This window comes from Triticum dicoccoides, chromosome 2B, assembly GCF_002162155.2.
Source record: "Triticum dicoccoides isolate Atlit2015 ecotype Zavitan chromosome 2B, WEW_v2.0, whole genome shotgun sequence".
Classification (NCBI taxonomy): Eukaryota; Viridiplantae; Streptophyta; class Magnoliopsida; order Poales; family Poaceae; genus Triticum; species Triticum dicoccoides.
The window spans coordinates 655,849,144-655,855,272 of record NC_041383.1 but is presented as its reverse complement, the minus strand read 5'-3'; the positions used below and the strand labels follow the sequence as shown (position 1 = coordinate 655,855,272).

At 40.2% G+C, this 6,129-nt stretch overlaps 1 pseudogene; it reads right to left on the bottom strand.

Moving 5' to 3' along the window:
• Positions 1-485: 485 nt before the first annotated feature.
• Positions 486-6,129, bottom strand: part of LOC119368223 — an 8,344-nt pseudogene continuing 2,700 nt past the window's right edge.

The window sequence follows — 6,129 nt, the reverse complement described above, 5'->3', positions numbered from 1 at the left end:
CCGGTCCCCATCCTATATCACCAAACCTTCGTCTACTCTAGATCCGGCAACGAGTCAAGAACCGAAACCTACATAAATGAGATTGCCATTGGGCTCAACCCAACAGGAGTCGAGAAGAACATCCGTAGTAGATGAGAAGTTATGTCATATACGCGTCTCTACCTCTATGTACTAAAAAGTATGTGATTGTCGCTAGCATTGAACACATTGTTCCTTGATAAAAGATTCCATTGTCTAAAAAACTATTGACTGTTGAACACATTGCTCTGCAATAATTTGATGCTACGAAAACCAACCAAGCAGCGGTGACCGTGATACAGTCTTCTTTTTGGTTCCGACCTGAACCCCAAAAGCTCCGGCGCAATAATCGCGAGGCAAACAGTGTAAAAATCCGAACAAATTGTTGAGGTAAATCATTAAAACATGCACCCATATTATCTTGTTTGGCCAACTCCACTGTCAAACAAGCAAACCAGAACTGCGCTTCACTGCCTCCCTCTCCTCGGCGAGAGATACACGTAGAGGGGGTGAAGCTTGTAGCCCATGAGCTGGACGGTGTCCACCTTGTCCTCGTCGCCCTCCTTGAGCGTCCATGCGAATTCCTGCACGAACCTCGCCATGGCGGCACACGAAATGCCTGTCGCCTGCGCGCTCCCGGCGCAGACCCTCCTCCCAGCGCCGAATGCAATGGTCTTGTACATGTCAGCGACGTCGAACCTGCCGTCGTTCAGGAACCTCTCCGGCGTCCACTCCTCGGGCTCCTCCCACTCTTTCTTGTCCATGTTGCACGCGTACACATTGACGATCACCTGGCAAAGGTCAAAACATACAAGTCATTTTTGTGAGCAGACAGCACTTGGATCAGTGTATGCCTTCCGTTATGATGAGCAGTATCTTTAGAAAAAAAAGATTACCTCTGTTCCGGCCTGGACCTCGTAGCCGGCGAGTGTGGTGGTCTCATGGACGAACCTTGGAGGCAGAAGCGAGACAGGAGAATGGCGCCGCAGCGTCTCATGGAACACGGCATTCAGGTACGGCAGCCGAAGAAGATGGTCCTCCGTGACCATGTCCTCGCCGCACACCTCCTGGATCTCCCGGTAGAGACGATCCTGCCATGAGAAATCTGGTGTTAAAAATGCATGCCCGAGAGCATCAAGTAACTTAGAAGGGTAAGAGTAGCTTGCCTGGTTTTCGGGGTTTTTGGCAAGCTCGTACATAGCCCACTCGGTCGTCACCAAAGTAGTATCTGCACCCTCTATGATTGCCTCCCACACTAGCATCGTTACTTGGTCATCTGTCAATGTGTTCCCTGCCAACAAAAAGTCCACATAGGATGCCTTTGCCTGCATATCACAAATTGATTGTGCGTTATCATCACTTCATCAGTGAACAAACGGACGAGAATCGGGCCAGCAACAAAATACATCTGTTAAAAGCTATATATATGTGGATTTTGCCACCTTGCCGCGTGCAATTCTTTCCTTCTGTTGATCGACCATGGCTCGCATCACCACGGTTCGCCTAGATTCCGTGGTAGCAACTGTTGTATCAAAGCTCTTGTTTGGAATCCAGCTGAGGTACGGGAAGAAATCCCTCCAATCAATCTCAATGACGCATATCATCATGTCAGCCACAATGATCTGGTAGATTTCATCCTTCGAAATATCGCGCCCAAACTCCTTCACATAAACTGAACTTACATCCTCACCTAGACTCTGAAAGTGAAAGCGCAGCATGAACGCTAAATCATACCATCCTCACTATTCAAATTCAGAAAGTATGGTGCTATCGTGTAGGAAGACTAATTAAATCATGGCGTTTGTAGAGAGACTATCCTGGATCAACGATAAGCGGAATAGCTCCTCCTTGAAAACTTCTCGAAAGTTCCGAGGAGCATGTGGGTCATCGGTCACCAATGTATGAAAAGTGCTTAACATGTTATCCATCATCATGTTTCTCGTCTCCCAAAATTGCCTCTCCAAATATCTCATTGTTAAATCTTAATTGACTGAACTTGCAAGCGTATTTGAGAGGTGGTATAATAAATCATATAACTTTGAAACAGTTTAGACTTATATACCTGAGCAGAAGAACCTAACAAGCCCGCCATAACAAAGCGCTTCACCATTTTGTGGAAGTCACCATAGTCACTTGTAGCAACCATTTTTTTATCATGACTCAACACTGATATTGCTTTAGGTAGCTTTCAGGTAGATATGGATGAGAATTTCGCAACCATTGCCTTCAAAATAGACGGTCAACTGTGATATATTTCTACCATGCAGCTACCATTGCTTTGTTTAGGCTATATGTACTGTCATAATGATTGTGTTTTTAAAAGGACGAAAATTCCGATAATTCAAAATAGTGCCCGAGCTCATCTACACCTGGTGAACAGTAAATTTAAAAAAAATCTGAAATATTTAGGCATCAAAGTGCCATGTGAGCAAGATGCGTGCCAGTTTTCATGGAGTTTGGACATCTGAGGAGCTCATACCAAAATAAAATTGGCTATGAATAGTATTATTGCTCAAAGTTTCTCACACACCCATTTTTTTGCACGAGCTCCTCAGATGTCCAAACACCATGAAATTTTGCACGAATCTTGCTCACATGAGCATCTTTGATGCCTAAAAATGTCCATATTTTTTGAATTATTTTACCGTTTTTTCAATTTACTGTTCGCACACGGGTGTAGATGAGTCCGGATGCAGAATAGCCGCTCTCCGAAAGTTCCTAATTTTTCCCTCAAAAAACGAAAGTTACTAGTTTTGTGCAGGTGAAATTCAAGGCTACCAATTGGATCTCCCGGCGGAGGAGGATCGGGTGCCCATGGACTCTGGATGCAACCTAGCTATGAGAGACGGTAGCTCAGGGGTATATTCAACGAATGTTGATGGCAACACATTAACAAAATTAGTGAAGCATGAGGTATCATGTAATCATATTTTTATTTGGTTGTTTTAGCATGTTTTGGCCGTGGGGCCCTTGGCCTATTGTACTTTGTTCACTCCCATGTGAGATGTTAGATGTTAAGACCTCGCAATAATAGAAGGTTATGTGCATCAATCGTTGCATTGCCTGGGTTTTTTTTTATCCCTTTTCCAAAAAAAACTAATATAATGAAGAAAAAATATGCATGTTTGGTGTAGGTCGCGCTACTTTTTAACTTCAGTTCTTTTTTGGGTAGTTATTTGAGAAAGGAGGTCAGTTAACAAATCATATTTATCCTTTCTTGTAATAAAACTTGTTAGAATCCTTATTTATCTCCACCTTGAGACAATGAGAGAGATAAAAATAACCATCGTTAGCTATAAACTTCAAGTGGGGTGTACACTTATAGCAACATTCCATTTTTTTTATGTTGTCTTCTAGGAGAAAGATATGCAAAGATAACCATAACAAATTATGGACTTGGTAACGAGTGTTACAGAATTAATGGAGAGATACTAAAATGCCGAACTGCCACAGTTACCTAGAATTGCAAAATGTATCTAATGTTACTACAATAGAAATTATTATCAATTTGAATTTAGGAAAGATAAGAAAATGCAATTTCCGTATTACCTCCTTGGCTACTTCTGTTGAGTTGACCACAGCTACAGATGAAGCCCCAGTCCTTATGGTGTATACTGGCCCATAAATATCAGACCATTTTGCAAAGGTCTTATGGGGCTTCTTTTCTGTTAGTTGAAGTAGATTCCCAATTATAGGTAAACCAGGAACAGCTGCATGTCAAGTAAATAGACAGAAGTGAATTAATTTTTTCCTTGATGTAAAATTGGTATTGTTCTTTTCGTAGGCAAGAATTGATATTTTAAATAAGTCGGTCTGACAAATGTGTGCATACATGATAAAATGTTAGAATCATGCAGATAACACATGCAATTTTTCTTAAGTATTTTTTGCCACAGCTATACAACTATAAAGCATAAATAAATTGTTCGGGGTATAATTCTTTGGAATGTAAAAAAAAATCGAGGAGGGGTGTATTCTAATGAAGCTTGGTATTCATGAACGATAAGAAGTACTATACATTGATTCTTTAAAACTTACCAGTCTGATTGAATTTCATCTTGAAATTTTACAGTCCTACTGCACATACAACTATAGTTTTGCACTGTTTTTAAACTTATACATGTGCATGATTCCAAGGGGTGAGGAGTAGTAATTATTTTTCTCGATAAACAAAATAAAAGTTGAAACAGTGAAGATATTATGTGATGGTCCAAATTGATTTTGAGAACATGAACTACACATTTATTGTGATTCACTAGCATATTAGAAATTTTAAACCTTGTCCAATTGCATCATTGCTAGGGGTTAGGATTAGTAACTATTGTCATCTTTAGAGCATTCAAATCCCTAGCACCTATAAATTAGACACTAAGGTACGTGTATCATCTCTTCACCCCAAATATCCACTATTTGCCATACCACTGAGCACTACCAATAGATGCTAAAGACATTAATTAATGGTGTTAAATTGATGACACACTGCAGGTTGATGTAGAAATTGGTTGCAATATATTTCAATGATATTTGGTTGTATGGGACATGTATATTTGGATTAATAATGTGAGCACTGAAACTGAAAATACATATGACATGTTGTGTTTGATTAATGTATAGTTATCAGATAATTATTTAATATAAGTAGGATAAACGGTTGAGTCTTTTCGTATGCATAGTTCCAAGTTGAGGCGAATCTTTCCCATGCATCGATCGTGAAAATGTTGCATGTGTATCATGCATACATAAAAAGTTGATCCCCACTATCGTATTTATCTCAACATGCAGATATGCCATCTCACCACACGTGCTACTTCAACAATTATTATTCCCTCTTTTTTAATTGCATGCTCCACCCAACTACCATACTCAATGCACATGCAACCATGCATGCATGGAGAAATGTCTACCTCAATACACAACCATGCATGAAAATAAGTTTTACACTATAAAATAATCACATGATATTATTAATTCACGTATTTGAGCTCCATATAGTCAATTTCATAAGAATGTATTGCAACCAGTTCCCGCCACAACGCGCGTGGTATCATCAAGTTGAAATAGGTTACTAAAGATTGCCTATTTAGTAATAACATGTTAACTAATAAACTTTGCGGTGTTGTCTCCTATGAAACATTAACCTATGCATGTTACTTATGAGTTAGACAAAGAGTAATCAATGTCATTGGTAACATGGCATGAAGCCATCACAACTTATCAAAAGGTTATTTTGGGGTTTTTACATAGAAGATGATTTGAGCTTAGGAAAGAATAGATTATAAGGAGTGCAGCGTTTCGGACCTGGGCTAATCTGCTCCAGCCCATGAACAATAAATTTGAAAAAAAATAGCAAAACAAATTCATTTTTTAAATTTCTCGTTTTCATGCAAGATTTGTGATGAAAGGACGTTCTTTTCGCGCAATGTGCTCATCTATCTATTGAATGTTCTGAGTCGGAGAGGGAGATCAACAGCGATTTTTAACATTGTTATTTTTTTTGACCCGAGCACCTATTTCCACATCTATAAGTGCTGGCGCTAATCATTTTATCACACCTCCAACTTCTGCGAATGCTTCACAATGAAATCAGGAGTATTCTTTGCGGAGATCACTTCAACTTCCCCAGGTTGCGACAAGTGGCACGCTGCATGTGCGCCACTTGTCGCAACCTGTGAGTTTTCCCTTTTTTCGTAGATCCGTTTATTCAAAATGTTTTATCTCTTAAACCGTGCATCCAAATCTCGAACCGCTTTCACCATTGGATTTCTCGCGTCGAGATCTTCAAAACTAGATCCCATGTTGATAGGTTTTGACAAACTTTTTTTTCATGAAAAAACCGGACGAAAAAAACCGACGAAAAAACCAAACGGGAACACGGGTTTTTTCCCTTTCCGAAAGAGGAACGCCCGTGCCTCTGACGAAATCACAGCCGTGCCTCTCGCGGAAACAAAACCGTGCCTCTCACGAAAAAAAAAAACAAAAAACGCGTTTTTTCCTTTACCGAAAGAGGCACGCCGGTGCCTCCCGCGAAAGCACAATCGTCCCTCTGGCGGAAGAAAAACCGTGCCTCTCGCGAAAGAAAAAAAAACAGAAAACACGTTTTTTTTCCTTTCC